Source organism: Apium graveolens, chromosome 8 (genome assembly GCF_009905375.1).
Source record: "Apium graveolens cultivar Ventura chromosome 8, ASM990537v1, whole genome shotgun sequence".
NCBI lineage: Eukaryota > Viridiplantae > Streptophyta > Magnoliopsida > Apiales > Apiaceae > Apium > Apium graveolens.
The window spans coordinates 76060390-76079339 of record NC_133654.1 but is presented as its reverse complement, the minus strand read 5'-3'; the positions used below and the strand labels follow the sequence as shown (position 1 = coordinate 76079339).

At 38.1% G+C, this 18950-nt stretch overlaps 1 non-coding gene across 1 annotated transcript; it reads right to left on the bottom strand.

Annotated features, from left to right (window-relative positions):
* Positions 1–12695: 12695 nt before the first annotated feature.
* LOC141681802 (small nucleolar RNA R71) lies at positions 12696–12802 on the bottom strand. Its single transcript, XR_012559226.1, has one exon. It is a non-coding gene; the product is annotated as a small nucleolar RNA R71 (small nucleolar RNA).
* Between the last annotated feature and the right edge of the window lie 6148 nt (positions 12803–18950).

Genomic DNA, 18950 nt, shown 5'->3' with positions numbered 1-18950 from the left:
ACTAGGATTTAAAAGTGATAGAAAAGTCGGATTTCAGCATACGAGTGGTCAAATCGAAGCTCTCGCCAAGAGGATTTCAGTTCCATCAGGCATAACACTATAGAAATTTATGGTAATTTTCTGTAATTTTTATAAAATTCGATTTAATTAGGGTTAAAATTAGGGTTTCTGAACTTTGAAGTGTTTGATATGATTTGATGGTTACATGTTGTAGATCTTTGAATTCTGATCATTTGATCATTTTGGTATGTCATATGATTGATTTGGAGTTTCCTATCATGCCCAAATTGAGGTTTGATTCTCTGAATTTGAAATTAGGAATTCTTGAGTATCTTGAATATTTTCGATTGAAATTTTGGGCTTTCTTATCTAGGAGTTATTGATGAACTTGGTTGCCATCATCGTGTTTAGAATGAATCCAGGAGTCGAATCATGTCCTTGAATCTATGGGATGATTCCTGGATTGAGCTGACCGGAGAAAAGAAAAAATCGTCGGCCGGAGAGTTTCTTTGAGCTTTTCCGGCCAAATATGGGATTTTCCGGTGAAACTAATTGCATGAACAGAATCCTGGTGAATTGTAGAGTATATCTAAAGCTTATGGTGGCCTGAGGTGGCCGAAATCTCCATCCACTACTAGAAAAAATACCTTAGACATCGGTTAAAAACCGATGTCTATGTCAAATGTTAGATTAGACATCGGTTATATATATGTAACCGTTATTAAAAACCTATTTTAATATCATTTTCTTTAATATAACCAATGTTAATTTCAAAAATAGACATCGGTTGTTTATTCTAGAATTGATGTTATTTCCCTTTTTACATGTGCTGATATCCCTATATTACCATCGAATATTATAAAATGCTTTAACCACAATACCAAAATAACTTGATTATCAAAACTCAACCAATACATATATATTATTACCCAATTGAATTTAAGATCAGAAAATTCTTAATGTGTACAACTTATCTCAAATACGTCTATCATTATAAACAAACTATTCCAGTGATAAATACAACTAATCTCAATGTTTAAAATCAACCATATTTCTAGTACTTAAGTCAACCCCTTTCATGCGGGCTAGTCTTCTTGTCATGGCAGCTCCAATTTTCTCTACCATTCTTCCAATCAACAAAACAAACAGATATTTGTCTCGCCTAAAACTTTTCCAAGCCTTTCTAAAACTTTCATCAACTCTTGTTTGCAAGTCTCATCATTATCTACCTTCTCAAGAGCACTAATCACTGCTGAAAAGAATCAAACCATAACACATGGAGTGAACAACATTATTAAATATTTCAATAAAACACGGTATACTAATTCACATCTGAAGCTACAAAGATACATGAAACCACTTGAGCTTTTACCAACTATCTTAATTTCAGAAACTGTTGAGCAAGATTGAAGCTGTACGTATTGAAAGAGATATGTCCTAAGTCCAATCATGTATGCGGATTTAGGAATAACTTTTATGTAATCTGTTTTGATCTCATTGATATTAATAAAAGACTTGATTTATTTTTATTGCGGGCTCTATTTATTTAAATGTTTAAATAAGATATACCACAGTTTAGAGTAAAGCTTTTTATGGATTGTGATGAGATCATAATAATGAGACCTAAAAGATGATAACTCTAAACTTAAATAGTTCCTGGTCGTAGGTGTAATAACCCCAATTTTTGGAATTTTTGAAACCCTTATGAATAGTGTTATGTTGAATAAGAAAACTTTTCATGCCACACTATGTAGGGGTTCTTTTATTGACCTTCTGGGATATTATTAGTACTCTATGTGGTATATAAGTGTATGTAAAGATCGTCAGAATCCAAATTTGAACCTTTTGATTTTTCCCGAGAATCCACCAGATACCGAAAGAATTGAGTATAAGGTAACATGACTGAAAGGATTTAAATTCAAGGATTATAAGAGAGGATCATAAAAGGAATATAATGTATTGAGAAAGGTTAAGGGAACCCAAGTAATAAAATCCCGGGTATGATCCCTCAAACGATAAACGAGAACGAAAGTTAAGCGAACCGTATAACAGATCAGCGGTCATTAGGCAAGCAATTAAGAGTTAATCAAGGAGGTTAGGGATGATGATGTCATCAAACCAACAAGATGACATAGGAAAGGTGACATAAGCATGACATAAGGGAAGGAGGTGTGGTTAATTTATAACCACACAATTTTTTTTCATGGTTAAAAATGATTAAAGTAAAACAAAAGTCAACCAACCAAGGCAAATCAAAACAAATCAAAAAAAACACAAAACACTCCATTTTCTTCATCAAGCTCTCGGCTTTTCCATGGAAAAGCAAGGGAAATTTTTCAAAACTTAAGCTACACACCTTCATAATTCAAGAGGTTTGTTTCTTTAGCTTCTATAATTCATAACTTAGATGAGCCATAAGTTTAAGCTCAAGATTCCATGATTATCATAGTTAATCAATTCATCAAAGTTCTTGGTGAATAGTGTTTTTCAAGAACTTGAAATTTTGATCTTGTGTTTTTGTTTAGATATAGCTTTGGTAAGGATTTTCAAGGGTGATTCCAAGCTCCCTAGTACTTTTACTCACCAAGGAAGGTATAATATCATACCCTAGCTCTACTTTTGTATAAATTAGAGTTAGTATGTTTGGTATGGTTCATGAGAGGCATGGTTATTGTGTATTTAGAGATTGGTTGGTTTTGTGATGTGTTTGGAGTTGTAAATCTTGTTGATTACTTAAAGAACTTAAGTAAAGCTTTTAGTTCATGTGGGGAATAAGTATATATTGTTAATGTTGAGTTTTTGGGGGTTTTTATGATGTAGTATGGATGGAGTTTTGATTGGGTTGTGATTGTGGATTGATTGTGGGTTGAATTGGAGTGTTTTAAATTTGGGTAATCGCGTAAACCTAGCCGTCGTAATGTCCGATTTACTTTAGGCTGTTTTTGTGCTTAACATTAGGACCCGTGAACTCACTGCTAGGTTTTGACCATTGCCATGATTATATAGTTCATGTTACGAGCTTCGTTTTGATATGTAGTTCGTTTGATTCTGATGTACGGTTTAGGAGAAACGACTGTTTTAAGTAACGGCGTTTCGCGACCGAACCATTACCCCTCGCCTTACTTTGAAACCTTGGTTAAGGACCTTAAATGACTATTTGGGGTAAGAAACAATTATGTAAAGTGGATTAGGCAGTTGGTAAGGTACTCGCGAAAGAATCGCCTTAAAACCCTTAATGGTTAATTTATTAAAAATGGTGGAGCCGAGGGTACTCGAGTGACTTAAGTAAATCGTTAAGCGCGAAAGCGAACGTTAGGACTCTAAATGGTTAAAGTCTAGTTTCTTAAGCGACCGGGGTTTAATTCCGACTTATGTCGTTGTTCATAGGTTATCAGACCCACTCTAAGCTTAAGTCTATCCGGGAGCACTCAGGCAAGTTTTCTACCCGTAAAACTGTTGTTGTGATGTATATGTGTATATGCATGGTCTTGTGATAAATGCATATTTGTTATTAGCAAATTCTTGCGATATATTGGAGCATGAGATATGGTATATATGCATGCTTGTTTCGTATTTATTGATTTATATATCTGTTGGGTCAAATGCTTATTAGTTGCATAATACCTATGCTAGAGATAAGCAGTAGTTGCGTATACCCTGAGTATAGGGGACCCAAAGGTGAACCCTTTTCTAAAACTGGGAGTAGATGTTCCCGAGTATATGATATATATATATATATATTTATATATATATATATTGATATGGTTTTTAAAAACTATTAATCGAATAAGGTTTATTCAATAAATTTATATTATTTAATGAATATTACTTGAATATTCATTCGAGGACTTATGACTCACTTTATATTATTTAAGGAATATTACTTGAATATTCATTCGAGGACTTATGACTCACTTTATATTATTTAATGAATATTACTTGAATATTCATTCGCGGACTTATGACTCACTTTATACTATTTAATGAATATTACTTGAATATTCATTCAAGGACAGATGACTTCGCTTATATTATTTAATTGAATATTATTTGAATATTCATATGAGGACCTATGATTCCGATTATTTTCTGAAATGTATTCTTTATTTTACTAAAGAATAAGGTGTCGATAATCAAACTTATTTTTTGATTATTCAAATAAAGATAGTACTTTCGTATAAGTATATCTTTGGTTATTTAATATTAATTTCAAGTATGAGTTTTAACACTTCTACTTCGATTATTTTATAGAGATTATCCTTTTTGGGAATATTATTTAAATAATAATATTCTGATATTTTCTAATATATTGGGACTGATTTATTTTAATAAATCAGCAGTACTCCAAACATTCTTAAAAATGTTTCGAGTCTTCGAAATGATTTTAAAAGTTAGAGCGGATCCCAAAACTCATTTTTATATTTAAGATCTTCCTTTCGAAGGGGATTTAAATAATCGCTCAAAACCTGAGGGATCCGGCTCTGTGGTGTATTTTATATTCGCAACGAGGTTTCTGTTTTGATAAATGAATTGATTACTTACCCAAAGTTCGGGAAGTAAGTCCATCTATTGAGTCGGCATAAGCAACATGGGCTCAGTGGACGTCCATGAAAGTGTAAGTGGCTCAGTGGGAGTCCATCAAATGCGTAAGTGGCTGAGTGGCAGTCCAGCATAAAGTCCTATTGTGGCCAAGGTGATGACCAGTGGGGAATTCGTCCATCTACTAGTAGAAAATGTTACTTATTGGTATCTTTGCCTGATCAGCAAGATATCAGGTTTATGCCAAGGTTTTCTCCTTTCCAAAATTCATTGGATATTGCAACTCTGTTTATAATTTTCATAACAGAGGTTTTCAAGGAGTGTATGAAATGTATATATATATAGGTGCATATATATATCAGGACTTAATGAAGTATCTCGTAACTTCATTATTTATAATGATATTTCAAGGATTGAATCTATTTAAGTCTTATCTTTTAGTCTCATCTGGGTGATGAACTTTTGAAACTAATTATAACTTGAACGGTGGTAGTTCAAGTAGTATTCGGAAAAGATATAAGTATATTGGAGTATCTTGTAACTTCATCTTTTAAACTTATATCTAGTAAATGATTATCTTATGCATGTCAAAGATTTTCGGAAAAACGTTGAGACAAGGTTAGATATATGAGATCACCTTGCAACGATATTTTATACAGTTATAAACGGGAACTCTATGTATATTATACATGTCAGAGGATTTCAAAGATTGTGAAAAGTATATATGTACATATATACTGAATATTTTGCGACTTGGTCGCGGTAAGATATCAAACTTGGTTCATTTCTTCTTGACCAAGACTTTCATGAGTACTATGAGAATGCTCATATATTGTAAATCACTATACATATTATTTTGGTGGGCTTGTTGCTCACCCTTGCTTTCTTCTTTCATCACACAACATCAGATAGACAAGATCAACATGACCAAGCTTCCAATTCGCAAGCGGTTAGAAAATGTTCCGCAGTTTTCTGGAAGCGTTGATGCCGCCGTAGCTGAGGTAGGAGCTACCAATAGGCTAGGTTTTCAACTATTGATGAACCAGATTTATGTATATTTATGAATTGTAAAAATGGCAAAGAAATGTAAATTTATTCAGAAACCCTTTTAAGGTGTATTGGAATATAATTGTCGAATAAAACGACTTGTGATTATTTTTGGATATTCATCTCTGAGACTATAACTTGTGGTGTGTGTGTTTATGGTGGGGTCACAGTACAGAATAGTTGATTATTTATTAAGATTGGGTGTTATTAAGGGAAATGGAACTCGTGACAACCCGGATCCCCGACCCCGGATTTGGGGGTGTTACAGTAGGATTACTAACTGGTAATTAATAATCCGCAAAGATCGGTACATACTATGCTTGCTTCATTATGAATGATGTTTGTTCTCAGAGACATTTGTGTGGTGACACAATTGTTAGTGTATACTGAAAATATTTATTTGAAGTATGTACATTTATTTCTGGCCAGTTTATTTGAGAATTATTTGAATGTTTACATGTTGTCTAATATTATATATTGTGAACAATCTAGTATCAAATGGGATACAGAATATTAGATTGTTAAATACGGTTATATAATATAATAAGGTTTGCAACACATGTGGTGTTGGACAATCCACTGGTATGGCTGTAGTATTATTTAGATTAGTTTATATTGACTAATAAATAATACTAGTATACTTTGTGTATATTGAACATGATCAAATTTAGAATTGTTCCCTTAATACTGATTAAGAAGGAGAACTAAGATTCTATGTTATTATTAATGCTTAGGTTCTTAATCCGGAAATAGTAATTGACACGTGTATATTATTTACATGCTTTGATTTATATATGAAATAATTCTTTTGAATTATATCATTATATTTTGGGTGATGGAATTATATACATGGTGGATATTATTTATTGAAGGAATCCATGTTCTGATAATATTCGGGTTAATGATGTCCCCTTGAAAGCTCAAAAGATTTAATTATGTGAAACCCTGCAGGTGGAATTTATTCTGGCATAATTAAATAAAGGTTGAGTGGATGATCAAGGATAAAAGATATTAATTAAATAAATTATCAGTAATTTATTTAATTAATGGACATATGATATTTTAAACATGGGGAATTTAATAAGCAAATAATATTGGAACCGAATTAATTAAATTACGGTATTAGGAAAGGTAGTGCAAATATTAATTCTTTAGTGGATTGAATTAATATTTAATTACATTGGGCTAGGCTCAAGATGTAATTAGAAGGCCCAACCTAATTATCCATGGTCCCTATTGTAGCCTATATATATTCTTATTCTCTTCTTGCTTGGAATTGTGTGAAAATATATTGTAGCCACCAAGGAGCAAGAAGAGAGGATAACTTGAGAAGACGGAGGCCACACTTCGCTCAAGGGAATTTGGGAATACAATAGAAGAGCGTGGAATCAACCATTAACAAGGTAATCCTCTTTTCGTAATATTTATCGTAAAACATAGTAACACCCTAAGTCCGTGGTTCCCAACAATTGGTATCAAGAGCCTGGTAAGAGGTTCTACGTTTTATGATATAATGTCCATGTCGTAATTATATATGCGTGTATATAGTGTTTTGCTTGTATTGGTTTTGATGCAGGTTGTTAATCCACTATTATGGCCATGTATATTTTAATTATGTGTTTGGATCCCACGTGGTTTAATCGTGGTTAATTTTTGTTTTGGTTTCCACGTGGTTTAATCGTGGTTGTAATTTACACGAGGGTTGATCGTGTTAGAATAGATTTTACAAAATTAGTTTTGTATTAGATCTATTTTTTTTGTAATTATTCCGGGTATTTTCTAATAGTTATGTGCGATCGGAAATCAATTCCGGTAGTTTTTTGTTCCGCTGTACGATTACAAGGGGCTGCTGTTGATGTTTGGATCGAACAAAATCAAAACAAAACTCACAGAAAAGCAACAAGCGCGCGCGCTGCGGCCGCTGCGGCAGCTGGGACTGTTGGGGCTGCTGGGGCTGCTGCGGCAGCTGGGACTGTTGGGGCTGCTGGGGCTGCTGGGGCTGCTGCGGCAGCTGGGGCTGCTGGGGCTGCTGCGGCTGCTGGGGCTGCGGGGGCTGCTGGGGGCGTCGGGGCGCGCTTGGGGCAGATTTTTTTTTGAGAGCTGGATTTTTTTTCAAGGTCCATAATAGTGGAAAATTTATTTTAATTTTTTCCATTAAATTTTAATTATTGCTTTAATTTATTGATTATGTGTGTCGTTAATTATGTGTGTAATTCTTTTAAAATTGCATGTTTAACTTAATTAGGACGACATGGACATAAAATTTATTTATTGCTTTAATTAAATGTTATATGTTGCTAAAATTATGCGTGTATTTTGAATGCATGATTAGACATAATTATAACAACATAGGGCCCCATTTAATTTTAAAATTCCTCAATTTTAATAAAAAAAATTCTAAGTGGGAGAGGAAATTAATATGAAATTAAATCCCATGGTCTCCATTATTGGTTGTAGGTAATTTAACATAAAGACGAATATAAATTATATATACGTCACCCATCGTGACATGTAATTTGTGGTGTCTAGAATGTTATAGAAATTACTAGAACAAACTTCTTAAATTAATAAATTTTGAAAGGAATAAATACGGATTTTCTTTATTTCTGATTTAGGGCGATTTTGTCAAAAACGGGTTCATCGAACTTGTAAGGCTGTGGGTTTTAAGCGAGACCGATGTGACTCCTCCACTACCTGGAAATCAAACCATTGATGAAATATTGAATTGAAGTATTATATTCAAGGCAAAATTACGAATATTGGAAGGTATACACGCCACCCATCGTGGCGTACCAAGTTCCATAGATTTCGAATAATTTAAGATTTGATGATGGTATACACTTAGCTATGAAAAATAATATAGTCCACCCCAACGTGGCATATTGTTTAGTAATAGGACCGAAGTAACATTTAAACAAAATTAGGTGGTATACATGTCACACATCGTGGCGTACCAGAAGCTTATGGTGTTTAGATGTTAGTGCATTAAATTTTAATAATTTAGATCTTAATAATTAATGCACCCTTATTTATGTGATGTTTTTATGCATGATTCTCAGGATAAAATGGGCTTTAATCCGCTATTCACCATACTTAAGGATAACAAACTTACCGGACCTAACTATATTGAATGGAAACGAAATTTGGACATTGTGTTGACTGCTGAGGAGTACAAGTTTTGCACTTATGAACCCAAGCCTGAACAGCCTAGGGCTGATGCTCCTGAAGATGAGAAAGAGTATTATAAACGGTGGATTAAGGCTGATGAGATGTCGCGATGTTACATTCTGGCAGCAATGTCGGGTGTTTTGTAGCATCAGCATCAGTCTATGGCCACTGCTTCGGATATGCTCTTTAATCTCAAGGAATTTTTTAGAGATCAGAATAGGGCTACTAGGCAAGTAGCCATGAAGGCTTTAATGAACACTCAAATGGCTGAAGGCACACCTGTAAGGGATCATGTTCTCAAGATGATGTCGCATCTGAATGAGATAGAGATCCTTGGTGCTGAACTTGACGGGGAAACCCAGATTGACATTATCCTTATGAGCTTGTCCAAGAGTTTTGAGCAGTTCCGCTTGAATTACAACATGAACAAGAGGCAGTATAGTCTCGCGGAACTGCTGACAGAACTTCAGGCAGTTGAAGGATTATTTCGGCAGAGTGTTCAAGTGAATGTGGCTGAGAAAGGTTCTTCCTCTAAGCCGAAAGGTATTAAGAAGAAGAAAAAGGCTCAGACACAGAAAGCTGTGAAGGCAGTGGGAGTTCAGGGTGGTGCGAAAAAGCCTAAGGGAAAGTGCTTCAGATGCAAACAGTCAGGTCACTGGAAACAGGATTATCCTCTTCCTAAGAAGACAAACAATACTGGTATGTCTCTTTCTCTAGTTACAGAAACATTTATAGCGGCTATATCTACGAGCACTTGGTGTGTAGATACAGGAGCCACTGATCATGTTTGTAATTCTATGATGGGGTTCCAACTATCCAGAATGCTTAGAGATGATGAGATATACGTGTTCATGGGAGATGCTACGAAAGTAGCAGTAGTTGCAGTAGGAGTTATTCATTTATCTTTTGGTTCTGATAGGATTTTGGTTTTGAACAATTGTCTTTATGTACCTTCTTTTAGAAGGAATTTAATTTCGGTTTCTAAACTTGCTTTGGATGGTTATAATGTTTGTTTGGATCGTAATGTTTCTATAATGATGAATAAACGAATTATATGTTCTGGTAATTGCAAGACAATTTGTATATAATTAATCCTAGTCAACCTGCACTGCAACTACAATTTAGGGAATTGAACAACACATCTTCTAACTCTACTAAAAGAAAGGAACCTTCTAGTTTGAACCAAACATATCTTTGGCACTTGAGATTAGGTCATATTAACTTGAGGAGGATTCAAAGACTGGTAGTAGACGGGCCTTTAAGCTCATTGGCAGTGGAGCCATTTCCAGTTTGTGAATCCTGCTTGGAAGGTAAAATGACTAATAGGCCTTTCAAGGCAAAAGGGAATAGAGCCAAACAACTGTTAGAATTGGTTCACTCTGATTTATGTGGACCCATGAATATCCAAGCAAGAGGTGGTTATGAATATTTCGTCACTTTCATTGATGATTATTCTAGATATGGGTACGTTTATTTGTTGCACCATAAGTCTGAGTGCTTTGATAAGTTCAAAGAGTACAAAGCTAAAATGGAGAAGTGACTTAATAAAAGTATCAAGTCACTACGATCAGATCGTGGTGGCGAATACTTGCTTGGAGAATTTAGGGAATATTTATCAGAAAATGGGATAGAATCCCAGTTAGCTGCACCAGGCACACCCCAGCAGAACGGTGTAGCAGAGAGAAGGAACCCGACTCTTTTAGAGAGTGTTAGATCGATGATGAGTTATTCGGATTTACCCAAGTCGTTTTGGGGACATGCCTTAGAGACAGCAGCTTATCTTCTGAACTTAGTACCTTCTAAGTCGGTTCCTGATAAGTGGCATTTTATACCACTTAGAACGTCTTAAAATGGCTTAAATTGGTGTCTTGAAATCAAGTATTTTATGTATTTGATGCGTTTTTCTAGTGTTTATGCATTTCAGGGTATTAGTTGCATTTCGGAGGAGGTATCATCAAGAATAAGCCTTGGCATGTGTTCACCATTGCGAGAGGAAGAGAACGGGCAGATTACGGCGAAGAAACGGAGCAAACCTGGAATTTTTCCAGTAGGGTCCTGCGCGCCCGCGCAGCAATGCTGAGCGGCCGCGCAGCAGCCTTGCGCGCCCGCGCAGAAATGCTGAGCGGCCGCGCAGGGTCGGGGAAAAAGCTGAATTATTTTAGACTTCTACTTCTGTTTGGCTTCCAACTTCTATGTAATCTGAGTTTTATGGGACTATTATATAAGTAGATTTGAGACGTTTTCATAGAGAATAAGAAGGAGATTATGTTTTAGATTGTGTTTTGCGCAAGAAGCGAAGGAGATAAGGAAGAAGACCGATTTACCACACTGCAGCGAAGAGGAAGCATATATTCTTGTGATTCTTGTTTCGTTGTAACATTGGATGCTAGTTTTCGTGCTTTGACTTATTTACTCTTGTGACGTACTCTGTTTTAATATAATTAGTTTAGTTATTATTTTCTTATGTTGTTTATCATGATTTCATATGAACCCATGATGGCGATAAGTTCTATTATGGGCTAATCGTGATCATGGGGTTGCAACGGATTTATTATGGAATTCTTTAGTTAATTGTTTAATACTTTAGTGTGTGATGATTGCATGATATCTAGTATTGGTTGTGCGTATTCGTCTTATGTGCGTCGCGAACATATAAGATAGGGTGTTAATCTCTTGTGAAGCGACGGTGGATCTTGAGATTTAGAACTTGCCATGCTAGCATAGGTTCATGTACGTTGTGCATGATTAGTGGGTAACTCTAACAGTTTTATTTGCCCTATGTAATCAAAAGGAATAACTTGTGCTTAAATCGTTGTGTTGTCAATTTCTGTAGACATATAGGAACTCAACATGATTGATGACTATTCAACTTCTATCTTAATTGTGAATGTTTGGTAGAATGGTATTAGTACAATGAAAGTTGGCTTTTATCAGTTTCGTGTTATTCGATTAATGTCATCACTGTCACATGCTAAAGGTAATAACAATGGCTATAGAAGGAAGTAATAATGAAGTTGTGATCTCATGAGTGTTTTATTATTGATAAATTGAAGTGTTAGTTAAGTGGTTAATTAAGTAGTTAATTATAGTTAATATTTAATCAACAATTTTAAGTGTTATTATCTTAACATTGAGAAGTAATCATACATTGGTGAGTGAGTTTAATTAGACAATAACTTAGTCTGAGTCTCTGAGGGAACGAACTAGAAAGTATTCTATATTACTTGCGAACGCGTATACTTGCGTGAATATTAGTGCGTGATTTCGCCCTAACAAGTTTTTGGCACCGCTGTCGGGGACTCGGCGTATTTGTTTAATTTATGTACTTACCATCATTGGTCATTAGGACTCAGTGATTAGGACGTAGTAGTTAATTACTCTTTTCGGTTGTGTTTCAGGTACTTTAGCAAGCGTTTATGCAAACTCGTTCTCGTGCTCGCAAAAGGACCTTAGATACAGCTGAGGAGAAAGACGAAGTTCTTGATACTCCGGAGAAGTTAGATTTTGAGAATTCGAATTCAGGAACTGAGCAGAAAGAACCAGTAAACATGGGAGATCGTATTGTTCAAGCTGATCCAGCTCTTATGGATTTTTCTCGGCCTAAAATTGATGACATTTAGTCAAGCATCCTTCATCCGGCTATTCAAGCTAACACCTTTGAAATCAAGCCGGGCACTATTCAGATGGTGCAGAATTCTGTTTCTTTTGGAGGAGCGGCAACTGAAGACCCCAACATGCATATAATGAATTTTGTCGAGATCTGCAGCACTTTTCAGTATAATGGCGTGACTGATGAGGCTATCAAGTTGAGGCTTTTCCCATTCTCACTGAGGGATAAGGCTAAAGACTGGTTACATTCTGAACCAGCTGGGTCCATCACTACGTGGCAAGATCTTGCGCAAAAGTTTCTGGTGAAGTTTTATCCAATGGCAAAGACTGCTGCTATGAGGAGTGCTCTTACTCAGTTTGCGCAGCAACCTACAGAATCTATGTGCGAGGCTTGTGAACGCTACAAGGAAATGTTGAGAAAATGTCCGCATCATGGAATGCCGGATTGGATGGTAATCACTGGTTTTTATAATGGTTTGGGGGCCCAATCTCGGCCCATGCTCGATGCAGCAGCTGGAGGAGCCTTATGGGCTAAAAGCTATACTGAGGCGTATAATCTTATCGAGACGATGGCTGCAAATGAGCATCAAAACCCAACTCAGAGGATGACTTCAGGCAAGGTCGCAGGTATTCTGGAAGTTGATGCAGCCACCGCTATTGCAGCCCAGCTCCAAGCGCTATCAATGAAGGTTGATTCTTTGGCTACGTATGGAGTTAATCAAATAGCTATGGTTTGTCAGCTTTGTGCAGGTTCTCATGCTACGGATCAGTGTTCTCTTGTCAACGAATCTGTTCAGTATGTGAATAATTATCAGCGACAACAGCAGCCTGTGCCAGCGACCTATCATCCTAACAACAGAAATCATCCAAATTTCAGCTGGGGGAATAATCAGAATGCTATTCAGCCAACATATCAGCAAGGAGTAAGTAAACAGTTTAACCCACCTGGATTCCAGCAACCACAGCAGTATGCTACAAGGCAATCATATCCTCAACAGGGAAGTGCAGCTGCACCTACTAGTGCTGATTTTGAGGAACTTAAGTTGTTGTGCAAGAGTCAGGCGGTTTCTATCAAGACCTTGGAAAATCAAATCGGTCAATTAGCCAATGCAGTGCTCAATCATCAACCTGGCACTCTTCCCAGTGACACAGAAGTACCAGGCAGGAAGGAAGCTAAAGAGCAAGTCAAGGCTATTACCTTAAGGTCTGGAAAAGTAGCTGATGCTGAAAAGGCAAAAGAAGTCGAAGCTGAAGTTAGAGATGAAGAATCTAAGCAAAAGGAGAAAGTGGCGGAACCAAAGAAGACTACTGTTGAACACACTCTGCCTGAGGCTAATACAGGGGAGAAACAGCTCTATCCTCCACCACCTTTTCCTAAGAGATTACAGCAACAAAAGCTGGATAGACAGTTCGGGAAGTTTCTGGAGGTGTTCAAAAAAACTTCACATCAATATACCTTTCGCTGAGGCTCTGGAACAAATGCCTAGTTATGCAAAGTTTATGAAGACTATTCTTTCAAGGAAGGTGAAACTGGATGACCTTGAAACCGTTGCTCTCACGGAAGAATGCAGCGCTGTTCTGCAGCAAAAGTTACCACCAAAACTGAAAGATCCAGGAAGCTTCACCATTCCTTGCACCATTGGCAATCTAACTTTTAACAAGTGCCTTTGTGATTTGGGAGCAAGCATTAATCTGATGCCGTTGTCGATCTTTAAAAAGCTGGATCTGCCTGATCCAAAACCCACATACATGTCGCTACAATTGGCGGACCGTTCCATTACTTACCCAAGGGGCATAGTTGAGGATGTGCTCGTCAAGGTGGATAAGCTCTTCTTTCCTGCTGATTTTGTTATTCTGGATTTTGAGGAAGATAAGAAGATTCCCATAATCTTGGGGAGGCCTTTCTTGGCTACTGGCCGTACCTTGATAGATGTGCAAAAAGGGGAACTTACTATGCGGGTCCAAGATCAGGATGTGACCTTCAACGTATTCAAGGCAATGAAATTCCCTACAGAAGATGAGGAGTGCTTAAAAGTGGATATGATTGATTCTGCGGTTACTTCGGAACTCGATCACATGCTAATGTCTGATGCATTGGAAAAGGCCTTAGTGGGGGAATTTGACAGTGATGATGAAGATAGCAACGAGCAATTACAATATCTGAACGCCTCTCCATGGAAGCGAAAGCTCGACATACCATTTGAATCTCTTGGTACTTCTGACCTTAAGAATGCTAAAGGGAAGCTCAAACCATCAATAGAGGAAGCACTTATCTTGGAGCTAAAACCATTACCTGAACACTTGAGGTATGCTTTTTTAGGTGATTCATCTACGTTACCTGTTATTATTTCAGCTAACCTTTCAGGTAGTGAGGAAGACAAGCTCTTAAGGATTTTGAGAGAATTCAAATCGGCTATAGGATGGACCATAGCAGACATCAAGGGGATAAGTCCTTCATATTGTATGCATAAAATTCTGTTAGAGGAAGGTAGTAAGCCAACTGTGGAACAATAGCGAAGACTGAACCCGATCATGAAGGAGGTGGTGAAGAAAGAAATTCTGAAATGGCTAGATGCAAGCATCATTTATCCTATTTCTGACAGCTCGTGGGTGAGCCCCGTGCAATGTGTACCTAAGAAAGGAGGTATCACTGTGGTCGCAAATGAAAAGAATGAGCTCATCCCTACTCGAACAGTTACAGGATGGAGAGTATGCATGGATTATAGAAAATTGAACAAAGCCACAAGGAAGGATCACTTCCCTCTCCTATTCATTGATCAAATGCTTGACAGATTGGCGGGACATGAGTATTTTTGTCTTCTGGATGGTTATTCCGGGTATAATCAGATTTGTATTGCACCAGAGGATCAGGAAAAGACTACCTTCACTTGTCCATTTGGCACATTTGCTTTTCGAAGAGTTTCGTTTGGGTTATGTGGCGCCCCGACCACCTTTCAGAGATGTATGATGGCTATATTCTCTGACATGATTGGAAATAACGTCGAAGTGTTCATGGATGACTTCTCCATCTTTGGACACTCATATGATGAATGTTTGAACAATCTGCACGCCGTACTCAAAAGATGCGTGGAAACTAATTTGGTGCTTATTTGGGAGAAATGTCATTTTATGGTGCGTGAAGGCATTATCCTTGGGCATAAGGTCTCTAGTAAAGGTCTGGAGGTGGACAAGGCCAAGGTGGGAGTCATTGAAAATCTTCCCCACCTAATTCGGTGAAAGGAATCCATAGTTTTCTCGGTCATGCGGGTTTTTATCGGCGATTCATCAAGGACTTTTCAAAGATATCTAAGCCGTTGTGCAATTTACTTGAGAAAGATGTGTCTTTCAAATTTGATGATGAATGTTTGGCAGCATTCGAGACTCTCAAGGGGAGTTTGATCACGGCACCAGTTATTACAGCACCAGATTGGACAGAACCGTTTGAGATGATGTGTGATGCGAGTGACTATGCGGTAGGTGCAGTTCTGGGACAGCGCAAGAAAAATCTCTTCCATGTGGTCTACTATGCGAGTAAGACTTTAAATGGGGCCCAATTGAACTACACCACTACTGAGAAGGAGCTTTTGGCTATAGTCTTTGGCTTTGTGAAATTTCGATCTTATCTGTTTGTTACGAAAGTAACAGTATTCACTGATCATGCAGCTATTCGCTATCTGGTTTCTAAGAAGGATTCGAAGCCGAGACTCATTCGTTGGGTGCTTTTACTTCAAGAATTTGAGTTAGAGATCAAAGATAGAAAAGGTACTGAGAATCAAGTAGCTGACCATCTCTCTAGGTTGGAGAATCCTGATTCTACTTCACAAGATAGGACGTTAATCAATGAATCTTTTCTGGATGAGCAGTTGTTTGCAATTCAGGAGGAAGAACCATGGTTTGCAGATATTGTAAATTATCTTGTCAGCAATATAATGCCGCTTAATTTGACATCCGCTCAAAAGAAGAAGTTTCTGCATGAGGTGAAGTGGTATATGTGGGATGAACCATATTTGTTTAGACAGGGAGCTGACCAGAATATCAGGAGATGTATCCCGTTCTGTGAGACGGAGGGGATATTACGAGACTGCCATTCCACGGTTTATGGTGGACACTATGGAGGTGAGAAGATGGTAGCTCGTATTCTGCAAGCAGGTTTTTTCTGGCCTACCTTGTTCAAGGATGCTCATCAGTTTGTTTTAAGGTGTGATCGTTGCCAAAGAGTGGGAAATTTGTCAAGGAAGGATGAGATGCCATTAAATGTGATGCTTGAAGTCGAGGTCTTTGATGTATGGGGAATCAATTTTATGGGGCCTTTTATCTCGTCTTGCAATAATCAGTACATCTTGCTGGCAGTCGATTATGTCTCAAAATGGGTCGAAGTTAAAGCTTTACCGACAAATGATGCAAAGGCAGTGCTAAATTTTCTTCATAAGCAAATTTTCACAAGGTTTGGAACGCCTCGGGTAATCATAAGTGATAAAGGATTGCATTTTTGCAACCGTAAGTTCACTTCTATGATGCAGCGTTATAATGTGAATCATCTAGTAGCTACTGCCTATCATCCGCAAACAAATGGTCAAGCGGAAGTGTCTAACAGAGAGATAAAGCGCATTCTAGAGAAGGTTGTTTGTCCGTCAAGGAAGGATTGGTCTTTAAAGCTCGATGAAGCTGTTTGGGCTTACAGAACAGCATACAAAACTCCACTTGGGATGTCACCATTTCAGTTGGTGTACGGTAAGGGATGTCATCTACCGGCGGAGCTTGAGCATAAGGCCTACTGGGCATTGAAGAAATTGAACCTGGATTTAGATGCAGCTGGTAAGAAAAGAATGCTTCAGCTTAATGAACTTGATAAATTTCGACTTCAAGCGTACGAGAATAACAAAATGTATAAGGAAAAGGTGAAGAGGTGGCACGATAGGAAGCTACATCCTAAGTTATTTGTGCCAGGGCAACAAGTTCTGTTATTCAACTCTCGACTCCGACTTTTTTCCGGGAAGTTGAAATCAAGGTGGTCTGGACCTTTTATTGTCAAAACTGTGTTTCCACATGGAGCGGTGGAAATTTTTGAGAATGATTCGGACCAAGCATTCAAGGTTAACGGTCAGCGGTTGAAGCACTACTATGGGGACATGGCAAACCGAGAGGTGGTTAATGCCATTTTATTGACTACTTGAGAAAGGTACGGAACGTCAAGCTAATGACGAAAAAGAAGCGCTGCGTGGGAGGCAACTCATGAATTGTTGTTACAGGAACCCTTAGAAGTTAATAACCTATCCAAAAACACAAAAAAATCAGAAAAAAGGGGCTGAAATTTTTTTTTTCCAGAGACCCTCTGCGCGCCCGCGCAGCTATGCTGAGCGGCCGCGCAGCTTGCTGCGCGCCCGCGCAGAAATGCTGAGCGGCCGCGCAGGGGTCGAGTTCCAGAAATTTTTTTTACAGTTCAGAAAAAAAAAACAAAAACACAAAAACCCATCACAGCCTATAAACCCACGAATTCTTTTTACCCATTACCCCATGATTTTATCCCTCAACCCCACTCCTAATCTAATTTAACCTACTCCACACCCTATATATACATACACCTATCCCACATATCTCCCACAAACTTCCTACACTTAAATCCTCTCATAAACATCAAAAATCAGTTCTTACACACTTTTATTCACAAATCAATGGCACCCAAGAGAGCACGCACTATTGACAGCAGCAGCACAGTTCCTACTGCTGATTCATCAAGGGGTACTGCTGCAAGGCCTCGGTTAACTGACAGAGCTGCGGAGGAGGAGTACACTAGGCTGTTAGGGAAGCCGATTCTGAAGGAGAGGGGGTTTTTACCATCAGGGAGGGATGGTGAGTTGTTGCCCATGATTGCAGAGAAGGGGTGGATAGCTTTTTGTGAGTCACCCGAAGCAGTACCGATGAGTGTTGTTCGCGAGTTCTACGTGAACGCGAAGGCTGAAAAGAATGGGTTTTCTGTGTTTCGTGGGCTGACGGTTGATTATCATCCTGCGGCGATTCGCCGTGTGATTGGACAGCGAGAGAGGAAGCCCGAGGAGGAGAACTGGAATGAAAAGACTGCTGAGGATTTTGACTTGGATTTGATTTGTGCGACTCTCTGTCGACCAGGCACAATTTGGAACCGCAGTGCAGCCAATAATGAGTATCGTCACTTTCCGGCGATCGCCATGAACAGGTATGCCCGTGCATGGAATGCATTTATATGTGCTAATATTTTGCCTTCTTCACATGCACATGAGGTCACAGTTGAGAGAGCACAGTTGTTGTGGGGAATTCTGAATGAGGAATACTATGTGGACCTTGGTGAGTTTATCTACCAAGGAATTCTGAAGTTTCTGAGGGGAGCAAAGCATATGAACATCCCTTATGCATCCACAGTTACGAAGCTATGCCGAGCAGTAGGAGTGAACTGGCCGGCTCATGAGCAGTTGCAGTTGCCAGCAGCTCCGATAGATTCTGGCACTCTAAATGGGATGCAGGAGTGGACCGGTGGTGAGCCTGAGGAGCATGGGCTGGGTTATCGTCTTCCAGGAGGGCGTCCAGCACGAGGTGCTACTATGGCTAGGCCA